Source organism: Staurois parvus, unplaced genomic scaffold, assembly GCF_062004578.1.
Source record: "Staurois parvus isolate SC_StPar_1 unplaced genomic scaffold, SC_StPar_1.0 ptg000166l, whole genome shotgun sequence".
NCBI lineage: Eukaryota > Metazoa > Chordata > Amphibia > Anura > Ranidae > Staurois > Staurois parvus.
In genome coordinates this window covers 6,634,819-6,651,869 of record NW_028317962.1, presented here as the reverse complement: position 1 = coordinate 6,651,869, position 17,051 = coordinate 6,634,819, and the positions used below count along the sequence as shown (strand labels likewise).

The 17,051-nt window shown below is 47.7% G+C and overlaps 1 protein-coding gene across 1 annotated transcript in view; it reads right to left on the bottom strand.

Moving 5' to 3' along the window:
- The window catches only part of ZBTB37 (zinc finger and BTB domain containing 37), a 33,197-nt gene extending 23,917 nt beyond the window's left edge, over positions 1-9,280 (bottom strand). The window contains exon 1 of the mRNA XM_089676341.1: positions 9,210-9,280. The gene's annotated coding sequence lies outside the window, so the exon portion shown is untranslated. The remainder of the gene's footprint in view (positions 1-9,209) is intronic.
- Between the last annotated feature and the right edge of the window lie 7,771 nt (positions 9,281-17,051).

Genomic DNA, 17,051 nt, shown 5'->3' with positions numbered 1-17,051 from the left:
AGGCATGATGGGAGTTGTAGTTTCACAACAGCTGGAGGGTCGCCAGTTTGACACCCCTGGTCTAGGGGTAGAGGAATAAGCTGCAAGGGCTCATGTACACTGCAGCTAATAAACTCACATTTAGGAGCTTTTCTGCATTTTTTTTCAGCAGCCCCTGAACTCTCCTAATGTTTTCCTATGTGTCCATGTACACTATGTCGTTTATAGGCAGTTGAGTTTACAGTCTTTTTTTGAACGCAGAAAACTTGCGTTCAAGGAGTAGATTTTATCAGCGATAAAACCAAACGCTTGTACGTTTATAAGCATTTGTGCTTGAAACTCTTCCATTTCCAGATGCTGTCCAGAGCCTTTTTTCTTCATGAAAAATGCATGCAAAGCATTTTCCCGGTACTCAAATGGACCCGGTACACCATACTTTGAGGTTTCGCATGAAAGAAAATCTGTTAGACACTGCTGCAATCATTTCTGCACAGAAATGAGCCGGAACACATCCAAACACCACAAAAAAAAAAAAGAAGAAGACAGCTAATCTCAACACATACTGCTCTCTCTCTGCTTCTGCTCTCTATTTCTCTCAAAATATCTGAAATAGTGAATTTTTTACTGTTTTTCAGTTCATTCTGGGCATTTTGGAAGGTCTCCTGAGGTTATCTTTAAAAAACGCTTCTAAACGAAAACGCACATAAATGCGGTATGCAAACAAGACTAAACAGACTTTTTTTTAACCTACCGTATTTTCCGGCGTATAAGACGACTTTTTGAAAATCTTCTCAAAAGTCGGGGGTCGTCTTATACGCCGGTATACGGCATACTGACACTTTTTAGTGGGGCGGCGCGGTGCCGCGGCCCCCCCCCCTTCCAACGGAAGGGACACTAAGTACAGGGGTGGGCAGGGGCTGTTTCTTAAAACATATAAATAAGCGAGCGCCTTCCAAATAGCAGCAGCTGTACACCAAAGGCACCATATAAGACCTTCCAATACACAGTAATATACAAAAAGGTGCAGCGCTAAAACACAAATAGACAAACGTGTATGTACATGTACAAACTCATGCAAAGATATAAAGTGACACTGTGCATTCGGATATATGCCACTGTATTGTGGCTAATGGGACGTGAGGAAGAATTGTTATATCCAAAGGTAAGTCCAACGTGAAGATGTGAACAAGATCTCAGCCGATCTATGGCTTTCCAAACGACACAGACTGTGTGCACGGTGAAACAATGAGGGTACAGATTACGCACTCACCAGATGCGCAACCTTTGTGCGCTTTTATATAACATGGAGACTTCCAATATCTCATCAGAGGTCTGGTCAAATCTGGTCAGGTCCCCTTCTTTATCCCACGCCTTGCACTCGGCCTTCTCCTTAGGTGGTCACCACTCTACAAATGTACCTGGCTCCCACAGGAGCTCAGAAAAAACAGAGGAGGCCAGTAGTGCAATATGTTTTAGGATATGTTTATTCCCACACACAGACAGATACTGATTAGGTACAATGTATGGAATAAATAGAAGTTGAAGTACTGACCCGATGTAAAAGTTGCCGCCGGGACCCCTCGTGGTGCCGGCGGTGTTAGCGTCAAACGGCTGCAGCCTGACCCTGCCTCCGGTCCCACGACGATCCAGTCCAGGAAGCGCGGCTGCTGCTTCAGTTCGGCCACTGGATGTTCGCGCGGCTGCTCGGCTCCGCCTCCTCACCGGTGATTGGCCGCCAGAACTGTAGCTCAGGAAAGGCACACAGGCGGCCAATCACCGGCGAGGGGGCGGAGCCGAGCGGCCCCGCGAAAATCGAGTGCGGGAGCAGCAGGTAAGTGTTCAGTGTAGAGGTGCTGCTGCAACCACATATGCTGGCTGCAGCAGCACCATACTAGAACAGGGTCAGCAAGTGTAATTGGTGTCAGTGGGAGGAATAGTGCCCCATCATTGGTGTCACTGACACCAATGATGGAGCACTATTCCTCCCACTGACACCAATGATGGGGCACTATTCCTCCCACTGACACCAACGATGGAGCACTATTCCTCCCCCCCCACTGACACCAACAATGGGGCACTATCCCCCCCCCCCCACTGACACCAATGATGGGGCACTATTCCACCCCCCACTGACACCAATGATGGGGCACTATTCCACCCCCCACTGACACCAATGATGGGACACCATTCCTCCCACTGACACCAATGATGGGGCACTATTCCCCCCACTGATATTAATGATGGGGCACTTTTCCCGCCACTGATATCAATGATGGGGCACTATTCCTCCCACTGATATCAATGATGGGGCACTTTTCCCGCCACTGATATCAATGATGGGGCACTATTCCTCCCACTGATATCAATGATGGGGCACTATTCCTCCCACTGATACCAATGATGGGCACTATTCCTGCCACTGATACCAATGATGGGGCACTATTCCCCCCACTAATACCAATGATGGGGCACTATTCCCCCCACTAATACCAATGATGGGGCACTATTCCCCCCACTAATACCAATGATGGGGCACTATTATTCCCACTGACACCGATGATGGGGCACTATTCCTCCCACTGGTGTGCATTGGAAGAGGGGTAGTCTTATACGGCGAGTATAGCCCAAACACTACATTTTAGCAGGAAAAGTAGGGGGTCGTCTTATACGCCGGCAAATACAGTACATTTTCCAGCAGTTTCCATCATTCAGAAGTGTCCCGTGTATATGCAGCCTAATACTTCCCTTTCTCCTCACTCCAGCGCTCTCCTCTTCTCTCCGATGCTTGGACTGCAGGCAGGTCTTCATTGTCCTGTACTGTACATGATGATGACAGTATGAGATTGCTGGCTTCAAGGAGCTAGTCGCAGGGCAGCATAAGCCGGAGCGAGGCATAAGGAGAGTATTACAGCTTCTACCCCTAGACCTAAGAAGAATTACACTCTTGCTGTACGGGGGGGGGGGGGGGGGGGGGGGGGGGGGGGAGATGGGTGTCCCACCACAAGGGTGGTAAAAATCCCAGTTCAGCTTTAACCACTTGCCTATCAGGCCAGTTCTGACATTTCTCTCCTACGTGTAAAAATCATCATTTTTGTTGCTAGAAAATTATTTAGAACCCCCAAACATTATATATTTATTAAATCAGAGGCCACGGAGAATAAAATGGTAGGTGTTGCAATTTTGTATGTCACAGTGCTTTTTTTCTTTAATGCAAATTTTTTTGGAAGAATTACACTTTGATGAATTTTAGTGCACACAAGCACAATATAATACCCAATTTTTTTGTAAAGTATAAAATATCATGTTACGCAGAGTAAATAAATACAGAATATGTCACACTTTAAAATTGCGTATGCCTTGGCAATTGCGCCAAATTACAGCACCTAAAAATCAAGACGCTTTAAAAGCCATTAAAGGTTACCAGTTTAGATACATTTGAGCTCTGATGCCAGAATTATTGCTCTTGCTCTGATGTTTGTGATGACACCTCACATGTAGGGTGCAGACACCATTTACATGTGCAAGCAGGACTTGCATATGTGTTTACATTTGAGGGTCAGTGGCAGGAAGGAGGGGGGGGGGGCTTATATTAAGAAAAAATTATAATAATTATTTTTTTTGTACATGGTCTCTTTAATTTTGTTTTTTGATCACTTTTACTGCTATCACCAGAGATGGACAACATCCCTGGTGATAGCTGGAGCTGGAGCAGTGACAGGTCCCAGACCTCAGATCTCTCCTCTGCCTGTAATCTGATCAAACCAAGATCTTACTCAAGCCAGTAATGACTTGTTTACATCCTGGCGAAATCGGAAGTGACAAAATACTTGTCGCTTGCAGTTTCTTACACCATAGAGATGACCGGGGGTGTTCGATCCTAGCTCATCTCTTTGCATGAAAAAGCGATCCAGTGGCAATATAGCCGCTAGGATCACTTTTACATTCGCATCTTGCGAAAAAAAAAAAACATACTGGAATGAGGTCTGTAGCTGCAGGCATCATTCCAGTAATATCACTGAAAGTCCACAACATCGTACGATGTCCTACGGGCAGAAAGTGGTTAAGTAAGGAAATGCCAAACCCCTGACAACTTTTTATTTATTGTTTTTCTCGCTGTTGCAGATTTTCACTTCCTGTCTGGTAAAATATTCCCTCCAATACAGAAAGTAAGGGGAAATCTCTCTAATGGAGCTCTGGACAGCAGGAAAACCTATCAGAAGTTTTAACCCTTCCTTATTATATCCAACACTAAAGAAAAAAGCTTAGGCATATAGATACACATTAATTAGCAAAACATGCTATATCTAACCTGTACCAGCAACCATAAAGAACTACAAGGTTCAGCACTCAGAGACGTCTTCAATGGTGGAAGGGTAAAAGGGTGTCCTACTGCATTCCATGACATAGATCACACAGCGAGACAATGGGTTGCTGAATCACAGCAGTCTGTGTGCTATGACCATACTAAACCCTTGTGTATAAAGTGGGAGCCCGTGATCCCAGCAAGGCTCAGGGCCCATGTTCCCTTGCAATGCTCAGAAAAGATGAGACACATATGAGCCATCACTTGCATCGAATAGACTGTATTGGGCTTACCAGAATATCAGTAACAGCTACCCAAAAATCAACAATAGTTGTACGGCTAATGACTATACCCCTGCTGCACAGCATCCTTGGCTGCTAGAATGCAAATGGCTATCTGTACCATAAAAACCAATGAAGTTGTGCAACAGGGGTTGCCTATGTCCTAGCAACAAAGGACACTTTGCTGCAGGAGCCACCTGTGTCCTAGCAACAAAGGATGTTCTGCTGCAGGGGCCACCTGTATCCTAGCAACAAAGGTCACTCTGCTGCAGGAGCCACCTGTGTCCTAGCAACAAAGGATGTTCTGCTGCAGGGGCCACCTGTGTCCTAGCAACAAAGGATGTTCTGCTGCAGGGGCCACCTGTGTCCTAGCAACAAAGGATGTTCTGCTGCAGGGGCCACCTGTACCTGTATCCTAGCAAAAAAGGAAGCTCTGCTGCAGGGGCCACCTGTGTCCTAGCAGCAAAGGATGTTCTGCCGCAGGGGCCACCTGTGTCCTAGCAAAAAAGGAAGCTCTGCTGCAGGGGCCACCTGTATCCTAGCAGCAAAGGATGTTCTGCCGCAGGGGCCACCTGTGTCCTAGCAACAAAGGATGTTCTGCTGCAGAGGCCACCTGTGTCCTAGCAACAAAGGACGTGCTGCTGCAGGGGTCACCTCTGTCCTAGCAACAAAGGATGCACTGCTGCAGGGGTCACCTCTGTCCTAGTAACAAAGGATGTGCTGGGAGGCACAGGGGTTGGAGCATGGAATCATAGTGCGGCACAAGGGCTGGAGGATGGATCCATAGTGCACACTGAAAGGCACAGGGGTTGGAGGATGGAACCATTGTGTGTACTGGGAGGCACAGGGGTTGGAGGATGGAACCATAGTGAGCATTGGCAGGCACAGGAGTTGGGAGGATGGAACCATGGTGCGGCACAAGGGCTGGAGGATGGAACCATAGTGCACACTGGGAGGCACAGGGGTTGGAGGATGGAACCATAGTGCACACTGGGAGACACAGGGGTTGAAGGATGGAACCATTGTGTGCACTGGGAGGCACAGGGGAGGGAGGATGGAATGAGCATTGGGAGGCACAGGGGTTGGAGGATAGAACCATAGTGTGCACTGGGAGGCACAGGGGTTGGAGGATGGAACCATAGTGAGCATTGGGAGGCACAGGGTTTGGAGGATGGAATGAACATTGGGAGGCACAGGGGTTGGAGGATGGAACCATAGTGCACACTGGGAGGCACAGGAGTTGGAGGATGGAACCATAGTGAGCATTGGGAGGCACAGGGTTTGGAGGATGGAATGAGCATTGGGAGGCACAGGGGTTGGAGGATGGAACCATAGTGAGCATTGGGAGGCACAGGGGTTGGAGGATGGAACCATAGTGCGCACTGGGAGGCATAGGGGTTGGAGGATGGAACCATAGTGCGCACTGGGAGGCGCAGCGGTTGGAGGATGGAACCATAGTGCGTACTGGGAGGCACAGGTGTTGGAGGATGGAATGAGCATTGGGAGGCACAGGGGTAGGAGGATGGAACCATAGTGAGCATTGGGGGACACAGGGGTTGGAGGATGGAACCATGGTGCGCACTGGGAGGCACAGGGGTTGAAGGATAGAATCATAGTTCGCATTGGGGGGCACAGGGGTTGGAGGATGGAACCATAGTGAGCATTGGGGGACACAGGGGTTGGAGGATGGAACCATGGTGCGCACTGGGAGGCACAGGGGTTGAAGGATAGAATCATAGTGCGCATTGGGGGGCATAGGGGTTGGAGGATGGAACCATATTGCACATTGGGAGGCACAGGGGTTGGTGGATGGAACCATAGTGCGCACTGGGAGGCACAGGTGTTGGAGGATGGAACCATAGTGCTCACTGGGAGGCACAGGGGTTGGAGGATGGAACCATAGTACAAACTGGGAGGCACAGGGTTTGGAGGAAGGAACCATAGTGCGCACTGGGAGGCACAGGTGTTGGAGGATGGAATGAGCATTGGGAGGCACAGGAGTAGGAGGATGGAACCATAGTGAGCATTGAGGGACACAGGGGTTGGAGGATTGAACCATGGTGCGCACTGGGAGGCACAGGGGTTGGATGATGGAACCATAGTGTGCACTGGGAGGCACGGGTGTTGAAGGATAGAATCATAGTGCGCATTGGGGGGCACAGGGGTTGGAAGATGGAACCATATTGCACATTGGGAGGCACAGGGGTTGGTGGATGGAACCATAGTGCGCACTGGGAGGCACAGGTGTTGGAGGATGGAACCATAGTGCGCACTGGGAGGCAAAGGGGTTGGAGGATGGAACCATAGTGCGCACTGGGAGGCACAGGGGTTGGAGGATGGAACCATAGTGTGCACTGGGAGGCACAGGGGTTGGAGGATGGAACCATAGTGAGCATTGGGAGGCACAGGGGTTGGAGGATGGAACCATAGTGTGCACTGGGAGGCACAGGGGTTGGAGGATGGAACCATTGTGAGCATTGGGAGGCACAGGGGTTGGAGGATGGAACCATAGTGTGCACTGGGAGGCACGGGGGCTGAAGGAGGGAACCAAAGTCCACATGACATATTGCCTCCTCACCGCCTATTGAACACCTCTGAAAAGCAGTCGGAGTGTGGATAGCTTTTTAGAGCAGTGGCAACGTCTTCCTTACTTGTGAACGTGCCTTTAGGGTTCTTTTAGACGGATGTTACGCTTACCACCCTCTACAAGCCAGGTTCACTTTTCAGAGGGAGGTATAGCAGTATCTGACAGGTGTTCAGGAGGTGCTACTATCACCTCCTGCCACTTGTTGCCTTTTTTTTTTTTTCACTTGCCGAATGGCAATTTTACATTGCAGAACCGACACAACTGCCAGCTGAGTATTTGGTTCATGGTTGCAGTGACAGTGCGTGAGGAGAACAGAGCCGGTAAGGGGCATTTCCCAGAGGTGGACATCTACACTGGTAATCAGGGCAATGATCATCAGTGCTACCCCATCAGTGATGCCTGTCAATGCCCATCAGTGCCGCCTTTCAGTGCCCATCAGTGCCGCCTTTCAGCGCCCATCAGTGATGCCTGTCAATGCCCATCAGTGCCGCCTTTCAGCGCCCATCAGTGATGCCTGTCAATGCCCATCAGTGCCGCCTTTCAGTGCCCATCAGTGATGCCTGTCAATGCCACCTATCAGTGCCGCCTCATCAGCGTACATCAGTGAAGGAGACAAAATTACTTATTTCACAATTTTATAACAGAAACTAAAAAAAACTTTTTTTTTCAAAAACTTTTTTTTTTCATTTGTTTAGCAAGAAATAAAAATACCCGGTAGTGATTAAATACCACCAAAAGGAAAGCTCTATGTGTCTCAAAAAATGACAAAGATGTTGTTTGGGTACAGTGTTGCATGACCGCGCAATAGTCATTCAAAGTGCAACAGCGCTGAAAGCTGAAACTTGGCCTGGGCAGGAAGGGGGTGAAAGTGCCCGGCAGGCAAGTGGTTAAAGAGGAACTTTAGGCCAAAATGTAAAAATGGGCGGATGGGCTGGAGACATGCTTTGCGCCTTCTGCACCCGTCACTCACCTGCCTGGCGGCCCCAGTGCAGGGGGTTGCACACGCACAACTCACTTAATACTAAACCCGACTGAATTCCCGCACATGCATGGGAGTGACATCATCCCTGCCCGGTGATCCAGACCTGGAAGCCGCCCCCCCTGACAATGTCAGAGGCTGGACAGAGATCTGGGACGTCGCATCACTTTGATTGGGGGGGGGAGGGGGTATAGTTCCACTTTAAGCTGAACTCCAATGAGCTGCAGGCCATGTCATTCCCCCCTCACTGGTCACATGATCCATGGGGGGCAGAAAATGACGCGGCACACTGGAGTAAAATAAGCGCCGGCGAGTTCAGCAGGGGACTAGTTTGTAGTCCGCCTGAGTTCCTGTCTACTTATCACACTGTTTACTTTTTTATTTTAACTTTATTGAATCCTTACAAAACCACCCTGTATACAGATCCATGCAGGCGACGCATGGCTGGGGAGCTGCGCCGTGTATGAATACATCCTGTCCCCATATTTATACAGTGCTGCGTTATGATATGAAAAGAACAGAATAGATCACCATTGGTTTCTAGGTTCCCTGGTGGTGATGTACAGAGACAGGGTGTGAATGGGCCCTTCCAGTGTCGCTGTCACCCTCCAATCCCAGCCACCTCCCCTACTCTCATGCAGATGAGAAGGGAGGTGATTGTAGTCCAGATCAGCCTATGGTGACAACATTGCTCCTCCATACACACAGTGCTGTGAGTGTTGTCACCCCCAAACCGGAAGTGTTTGACTGGCAGGATCAACAGGGTAATGAAAACAAACACAGCCCCCTTATCGATGGGCTGGAGATCTGCACATGTCCTGCCCCCCCCATGTCAGTCCATCACAGCCATGTCCCCCCTCCCCGGACACAGCACCTTCCATGTCCCCCGGGGCTCTGCACTCTCTGATCTCAGGTGACCCCGGAGGGAGGGGGGTGTTTTCGGGCCAGTGAAGGTGGCAGTGGGCGGGCTGATAGCTAGTTGGCCCCACCCACTGTCGGGAGAACAGGGCTGTGCGCCGCCAAGCCGCGCCCCACCCCCCACCTATTATCCCCTCCTCCCCCACAGAGAATTGCACCTACCTCCGGGGGCGCGGACGGGCCGGGACGGGGCCGCCGCCGGAACACAGCGCTCCGGAAGTGCTATGTCAAAATACCTTCACTCTCCTGCCTCGGTCACCCGGAAGTGATCCGCCCCCTTCCCTGGCATGCGGGGGGCGGAGCCGGGGCGCCATCTTGGGTGGGGAAGGCCGGGTTGGGGTGAGGTGGTCGGTGTAATGCGAGATATAACGTTTGCTGTTGGATCTCTGGGGCCCCTGGACTGGCCCTTGTGATACAAAGAGCGTTCTGTAATGACGTCCATTGCTCACTGACAGGAGCCCAGAGCCTCATTCACACCTGCGTGTGGTGGGAACGCTTCTTTGTGTGTTTGGCCCCGTTCACACGCGAGCATTTTGTAGTTCAAAGCTCAAAAAGGCTTAACAAGCAAAAACCTATTTTCACTCGTCCTTGTCCGAGCGTCCTGCCCTCAAAAATCACTTTAATGCAGAATTCATTTTTGTCCCATTAGACTTCGATGGAAACGCCTGAAAATCGCAACACCATCTTTTTTCACGCGTCTTGTGTGTTTTCTGCTCAGACAGATCTCCGACCATTTTTCGGCAGCACTGCACACCTTTTAGTTGAAAAACGCATGAAAAAATTACAAAAAAAAACCAAAACGTGCGATTCTCCAAAAAACATTTGGAAAAAACCTCTTGAAAATGTGACGCTTAGATGTGAGTGGAATCTTGGGCCTCGCGGACGCTGAATTAACCACTTGTCCTCCAGAGGATTTCCCCCCTTCCTGACCGGGCCATTCTTTGTGATGCGGCGCTGCAGTACTTTAACTGACAATTGCGCGGTCATGCAACGCTGCACCCAAATGAAATTTATGTCCTTTCTTTCCCACGAATAGAGATTTCTTTCTTTGGTATTTGATCACCTGTGCGTGTTTTAATTTTTTTGCGCTATAAAAAAAAAAACCAGACACTAGAGAAAAAAAACTATTTTTTACTTTTTGCTATTAAACGTCCAGTAAAAAAAAATCTAAATTTCCTCATAAATTTAGACCAAAATGTATTCTGCTCCATGTCTTTGCTAAAAAAAAATCTCAATACGTGTAAATTAATTGGTTTACGTGAAAGTTATAGCGTTTCCAAATGGCGGTGTAGATACTGGAATTTTCTTTTCTTGTAATGGCGGCGATCAGCGACTTATAGCGGGACTGCAGCGGGCATTCTGACTCTGGGGGGAACTGACTTGGTGTCACTGACATCCCCAGTGACACCAATACAGTGATGAGTGCTAATATAAAGCACTGACACTGGACTAATGGCACTGGGCATGAAGGGGTTAACATCGGGGATGATCAAAGGGCTAACTGTGTGCTGTTTCACTACTTGGGCTGTGTGCGTTTCACTGTAAGCACACTTTGTATGGCTGTGCTATGCAGAACCATACAAAGCAGTGTGCAGGAGCTGACGGGAGAGATCTGTCCTGTTTACATGCATGTCTCTCCCCCATTGGTAATACTTGGCGATCACCAGCTGGAGCCTGGTGATTGACAGCCGAGGCCGCGAATGGCGGCACAGGTAGGGTGTGCGCACCCCCTACCCAGAAATGCGAAATCACGTATCCATACATGATTTTACACACCCGTGCTGCCCTGTAGCAGTATTTCTGCTTTAGGGCATCAGGAAAGTGTTTAAATAAACGCTCCTAGAGGAGTCTAGTGTTTTGTCTGTGGAAGCAACTAATGTTATCCTATGTGTCCATGCACATTAGGTTGTTTAAAGGCGTTATTTAACCACTTGCCCTCCAGGGAAATTACCCCCTGTGACGGGCACGGCGTCAGACCCCAGACCTTCTCACCAAACTCGTGACCGAAGGGCTAGCCAATCTAAAACTGCGCTGTCACGTGTGTAACAATGCCACACCCAGCTTCACCCTGCACACCGATGTTCCAGCTAATCGGACCATGGATCGATGTACCGGCAGCCTGAATGCGATTGTTACTGGGTCAGGTTAATTACGCAATTAACCCTTCACACTGCCACTACCTCCTTTTTATACAGAGAAAGAGGAAACTCAGCAATACACTAAGATGATTGGTTAACCGTCAGTATCCCGCTATCTCTACAGACCGGTTATACAGAGGGTTAAATACTCATAGTAGCGTTCTTCAGCGGCAGGGACTCGTAAGTTACATTCAGGAGCTATAGAAACAGTTCAACACTTTTAGAAAGTAAGATTTATTACCAAAAGGTCGAAAGGGTGCAGTAAAAATATTTACAGAAAGAAGATTAACATATATATATATATATATATACAGAGCACAGCAAACAGATAACAGAAAGAAGCTTAGGTAAATAAGTACTGGCCAAATAAATGCCAGGGGTTAAGCAGTTTCAAGTCTGATGAGCTAAAAAAGGGATTTCTGGTCTGGCACTGGGTTTCGTTGTTGCCGCGAGATTCTCCTTTGCTTTCTGTCTGATAGATGTTATATTGAGGACGGTCCTCACTTCTCTGACTACACACAAAAACTAACAGCTTCTTTTTCTACACATCAACTAGTATCTTCACTACTTTATTTGGCAGAGGAATTGTTAGGCAGGGCTCAGCATCATACGCTGCTTGCATTCCTGAGGGAGGGGGAATGAGGAGATACATGAAGCCTTCTTAATACAGTGAGAGCCCGTGCCTGGCTCTTGTATGCACGATACCCACCTCCCCCCCCCTCAGGTGATGGCATATGAGTTTAAGAGCAATACCAAAATGTATAAGTTTGGGGCAAAATGGAGAACCGTACCTCTCCCTGTGGGCATGATTGTGACACCCCCCTTCCTGACCAGGCCATTTTTTGCGATACAGCTCTGCGTTACCTTAACTGACAATTGTGCGGTCATGCAACGCTGCACCCAAATAAAATTTATGTCCTTATGTTCCCAAAAATAGAGATTTATTTGGGTTTTTTTTGATAACCTGTGCGTTTTTTTTTAATTTTTGCGCTATAAACAAAAAAAGACCAACAATTTTTAAAAAAAAATCTATATAATTTTACTTTTCCCTATAAAACATATCCAATAAAAATTTTTAACTAATTTCTTCATGAGTGCAAACTCCAGTGCTTTAACACCCCATCAAATTGCACACTCACCAAAAGCTGGTGAATTACCAGCATATCTTTGTTTATCCAACACTCCACAGCTTAGCTCCAGTTTATAGATATCCAAAGCACTCCATATAGTACATATAGGTAGAAAAAATACTCCCCATAGTGCAATAACGTTTATAAAAATGTATTCACATAAACCCCCCCATAAAACCGCACTCACATTGAGTCAAAAAATTCAAGCATTTGTTAACATAAGAACATCCAGTTCTATCCACAGCGTCCCACCAGCCTGCCTGCAAGCAAGATGGCGTTGTTGCGATCATGTGGTCTGGACACGTGGGTTGGCCACGCTTCATTTACTGAGGATCATATGCAATATTGATGTGTGGACTTTACTGAACGGACTCTATGAGGATTCTTTATCTTTATTTTTTATTTATTAATGCACATATTTGGTGGTGGATTTATTTATTTATTGAGGGTAGCGCTATTACTTGTGGTTAAAATTTATATTTAATGTTTAATTTTATCACATTTTGGATTATAATTTACAGTGGGTTAATAGTAGCAGCTCCCATCTCAATATATTATGGTATCTTGTATGATCAGATAGGTGCAATGATTTGAATCTTGTGGTATCTGAGAGGAAGCAAAACAGACACCTTTCAGGATTTATATATATTTAAATAATTTCTTCATGAATTTAGGCCACAATGTATTCTGCAACGTGTCTTTGCTAAAAAAAAAAAAATCTGAATATGTGTAAATTAATTGGTTTACATGAACGTTATAGCATCTCCGCCCGAATCACACACCTACTGAGCGACATATCAGACTGGATGTCGCTCCACTTCCTTAAACTGAACCTCTCCAAAACCGAGTTTCTTGTCTTCCCCCCAGCCCGGACACCACCCCCCATTGACATCTCCATCACATCCAACAATCCCACCATCAAACCCGCCCTGCAGGCCAGAGTACTTGGTGTCATTCTGGACTCCAACCTATCCTTCCAGCCCCAAGTCCAATCTTTAACAAACTCGTGCAGACTCCACCTCCGCAACATCACCAAAATACGCACGTTCCTAACCCCAGAAACCACTAAACAGCTCATCCACTCCCTCATCATATCACGACTCGACTACTGCAGCTCCCTCCTCACTGGCCTGCCTCGCCGCTGGCTATCCCCGCTTCAGTCGATCCTGAATACGGCTGCCAGACTCATTCACCTTTCCAACCGCTCCATCTCCGACACCCCCCTCTGCCAATCCCTCCACTGGCTTCCGATTGCGCAACGGATCAAATTCAAAATCCTAACACTGACGTACAAAGCCATCCACCATACTGCCCCGTACTACATCACTGACCTAATATCCAAGTACCGCCCAGCACACACACTCCGCTCCTCACAAAACCTCCTTCTCTCTAGTTCCCTGGTCTCCTCCTCCCATGCCCGCCTCCAGGACTTCTCCAGGGTGTCACCCATCCTTTGGAACTCCCTGCCCCAACTCATCAGATTATCACCTACTCTCCTCTCCTTTAGGCGCACCCTGAAAACCCACCTCTTCAGGGAAGCCTACCCTACCCCCTGCTAACTTGCCAACCTCCTCCACTCTTCCTACCACTCCATCCCCCACAGCTATCTCCTGTGCTACCATCCCCTCCCTCCTAGATTGTAAGCTCGAAAGAGCAGGGCCCTCGATCCCCTCATGTTTTGCATTGTATTGTTGTTCTGTCACATGTTCTACCCCCCTTTGTAATGTACAGCGCTGAGCGAACTATTGGTGCTTTATAAATACTGTATAATAATAATAATCTACAAATGGCGGTATATATACTGGGATTTTTTTTTTATACTAGTAATGGCGGCGATCAGTGACTTATAGCGGGACTGCGGCGGGCATTCTGACACTGGGGGGGAACTGACCAAATGCCACCGACATCTACAGTGACACTCATATAGTGATCAGTGCTAATAAAAAGCACTGAAACTGTACTAATGACACTGGGCAGGAAGGGGTTAACACCTGGGGCGATCAAAGGGTTAACTGTGTGCTGTGTGTGTTTTACTCCGGAGACATGCTGTGCAGAGAGATACAAAGCAGCATTTCCATGCTGACAGGAGAGAGACCTGTGTTGTTTACATACAGACCGCTCCCCTATCAGCTTTCCCTGATGAGTGCTGGACGGAAATCGCCAGCCGGGACTCAGAGATTGACACCTCTAGCTGCCAATAGCAACGTGGGTACGGCGGCCCATGGGAACCCTCTACCCAGAAATGCAAATCACGTGTATATATACACATGATTTTGCGCAGTCCTGCTGCCCTGTAGCAGTACTTTGCTATATGGCAAGCGGTTAAACTCAGTGTTTATAGGCAGAAAAAACCTGTTTTGCATCTTTGAGAGCAGTTTTCTGGCAGTAAAAATGCTGTTCACTAGTAAAAAAATACTCAAAATTAGCTTTTTTTTCTGCCAAAAGCACTGGTGTTTTTTGAAGCCAGGGAGCCTTAGGCTGGCCATACATTATACAACTTTCCTGAGATTTTTGCTTTAGATTTACCAAAAACCATATAATATGAGGTCAAACCTAAGCAACACTTTCAATTGTATCCAATTAGGCAGGCTCTTGCACTACATAGTTTAAGGTAAATCTAAAGAAAATTGGGCAGAAATTGGTCAGAAAACTTTAAGAAAATTGTATAGTGTATGGCCAGCCTTAGGCCCATTTCACACGGTCACATCACATGTGATGCACATAGGAACTGCACCACATTCCTGTGCAAATCACATGCGATTCTGTGCAGTGCAATTTGAGCCCATCATTTTATATTTTATTATTATTATACAGGATTTATATAGCCCGGAGGAAGTCACGAGGTTGGTGATGTAACGCATAGGTACGCCGTGACGCAGCTTCCGGTGCGCGGTGACGCACTTCCGGTGTTGGACGCCATTTTAAGGAACCGGAAAGTCCCCTGAAAGGAGCAGATACCAGCCCTGCTGATGGGTTAAGGACCTTCTATGGCCCTGCCCAGCTGCCCTAGAGTAACTGCCTGTCTCCTGGAATCTCCTCCATGCTCTTGAGACTGTGCTGGGAGACACAGCAAACCTTCTGGCAATGAAACGTATTGGTGTGCCATCCTGGAGGAGTTGGACTGCCTGTGCAACCTCTGTAGGGTCCAGGTATCGCCTCATGCTACCAGTAATGACACTGACCCTAGCCAAGTGCAAAACTAGTGAAAAACAGAAAAGATGAGTAGAGAAAAAATGTTTGTGGTCTTTGCTTGTAAAACCATTCCTGTTTTGGGGGTCATCTCATTGTTGTCCATCTAGTGCACCTGTTGTTAATTTCATTAACACCAAAGCAGCTGAAACTGATTAACAACCCCCTCTGCTACTTACCTGACCAGATCAATATCCCTGGAGTTTTATTGACTTGATACTAGACTTTGATTAAAAAGTGTTCCTTTCATTTTTGTATGCAGTATATATTTAAATAAATGTTTGAAGGTTCTAAGTGACTTTCAAAATCTAAAACCTGCTGATTTTTACATGTAGGGGAGAAATGCCAGTATTGGCCAGGTAGGCAAGTGATTACAAATTTCAAGTGAGATGAAAATGTAGTAAACAAATGCAGTTCTGAGCAAAATCCCTTGTATACAAGTCCTTTCTTAAAGTGAATCGTATGTGAAAAATCGGTGGATCTTGGTAAAGCATTCATGGATCCTTTATTACTCCCACTTACTTTGACATGTTCAGTGAAGGTACACAGCAATTCAGTGCCTACTATATACTGCAGAACAGCGACTTCTAGAGGTGACTTGTGGTACAGCTTCTACGTGATGAACATGTGCGGCCTCCAGTGGTGACTTGTGGTACCGCTTCTATGTGATAGAACATGTGCGACCTCCAGCGGTGAGTTGTGGTACCGCTTCTATGTGATGAACATGTGCGGCCTCCAGCGGTGACTTGTGGTACCGCTTCTATGTGATAGAACATGTGCGACCTCCAGCGGTGACTTGTGGTACCGCTTCTATGTGATGAACATGTGCGGCCTCCAGCGGTGACTTATGGTACCGCTTCTGTGATAGAACATATGCGACCTCCAGCGGTGACTTGTGGTACCGCTTCTATGTGATAGAACATGTGCGACCTCCAGCGGTGACTTGTGGTACCGCTTCTATGTGATGAACATGTGCGGCCTCCAGCGGTGACTTGTGGTACCGCTTCTGTGATAGAACATATGCGACCTCCAGCGGTGACTTGTGGTACCGCTTCTATGTGATAGAACACGTGCGACCTCCAGCGGTGACTTGTGGTACCGCTTCTATGTGATGAACATGTGCGGCCTCCAGCGGTGACTTGTGGTACCGCTTCTGTGATAGAACATATGCGACCTCCAGCGGTGACTTGTGGTACCGCTTCTATGTGATAGAACATGTGCGACCTCCAGCGGTGACTTGTAGTACCGCTTCTATGCGATGAACATGTGCAGCCTCCAGCGGTGACTTGTGGTACCGGCACAGCTAACCTATGCCGCCTCTAATAGTGGCTAGTGACATATACGACACGGGCGGCCTCTAGCAGTGACTGCTGGTATTGGCACTGTAGACATATAATTGATGACTGGAGGTCTAGCTGAGAAGCCGTGAACGGGGTAAGGGCGGCCTCTTTCCGTGACTGCTGGTACTGTCACAGCTGACAGCCAGTGAGCGGTACTTGGGCGGCCTCCACTGGTGACTGCTAGTATTGTAGCAGCTGACAAATCGT